Source organism: Echinops telfairi, unplaced genomic scaffold, assembly GCF_000313985.2.
Source record: "Echinops telfairi isolate 266 unplaced genomic scaffold, ASM31398v2 ScPeMD7_43;HRSCAF=161, whole genome shotgun sequence".
Taxonomy (NCBI): Eukaryota; Metazoa; Chordata; class Mammalia; order Afrosoricida; family Tenrecidae; genus Echinops; species Echinops telfairi.
In genome coordinates, this window is record NW_022103941.1 from 554,467 (window position 1) to 555,742 (window position 1,276).

A 1,276-nucleotide genomic window follows, 5' to 3' on the forward strand; every position below is an offset into this window, starting at 1 on the left:
GATTAGGTAGTATTGTACAACTGCTACCACAATCAGTTTCAAAACATCCTTTTTCTTCTTGAACTCCTTGCTATCAGCTCCCTTTGACCCCACCTCCACCCACTGCTGAAACCCTTATTCTACTTGCTGTCTCTGTATGTTCATCAATTCCAAGTTTCATCTACTGTAAAACAGGAAAAAAAATTTTTTTAAGTCAAGTATGTTTCCCCGATGACAAAATACATCTGAGATAACCCCAATAGGAATGGAAATTGAGGAAGCAGGCGGTCCACTTGCAGTCTGCGGCCATTCCCTGGGGTCCATGGCAGACCCAGGTGGGCTAAGGACAAAATGTGTCAGTCCGACTACTGGGATGTGATGACCTTGCTGGCTGACACCCTCTCCCAGGGCTCCTGGATCCAAACACACCCTTTGGGTGGGGTGTCCTACAACACACCCTATGCCTTCTGCTGAACGCTTGCCAACCTTCCCCCAAACGGATTGTTATGCACATTACATGAAATGTACAAAACAACAACAAGAAAACCAGCTCCCTGTTGTCCAGTAGATTTCAGCTCGTAGCACAACCCTCTTTCTTTATCTTTGCTGTTGAGGTGGGAACACTGTTCAACTGCAGCACGGGCAAGGGATGCCTGCACTGGCCGCAGAGTGAGACCACTGTCTGTGGGGACTGGTGCCCACTCCTGATGATGAGCCGGCTCTGTCTCTTCCCTGTGTGAGCAAACTGCTGTTGCATCCAATGCCTGTGTGTAAGCTGTGCTTTTGCTGGTGACCTTGGACATTGGTTTCAGAAAAATAGTCTGTTATGATGACCCTGCACTACAAGTGATGAGAATAATACATCTGGAAGGAAGAATAAAGTTATTTTTATAAATCTACTTTTCAAATTGAAGCACAACCAGTAAAAAAATATATTTAAAAGGAAAAGCATTAACATGTTAATAAAGATAGTATAAATAGTATCATGAACGATGTCACAGAAAAAAAAGATGGCACAATCAAAATAAGAACATCAAGTAAGAAATTCTATGGAGACCAGGATATGGGGAAAATAGAGCAATTCCTGACAAAGTATTAAATATGTTTAAACAAAATCCAGAATACACAGAAGAGAAATGAATGGAGATAAGCAACCGAAATAAGACACTAATTGAGAAACTCCATAGCCATAACCCACTGGCATCAAGTGAATGCAGACTCACAGTGACCCTCCAGAGCAGAGCAGAGCTGCTCCTCAGTGGTTCAGACACTGTGAAAAGGTTCTTATCATTGAAAA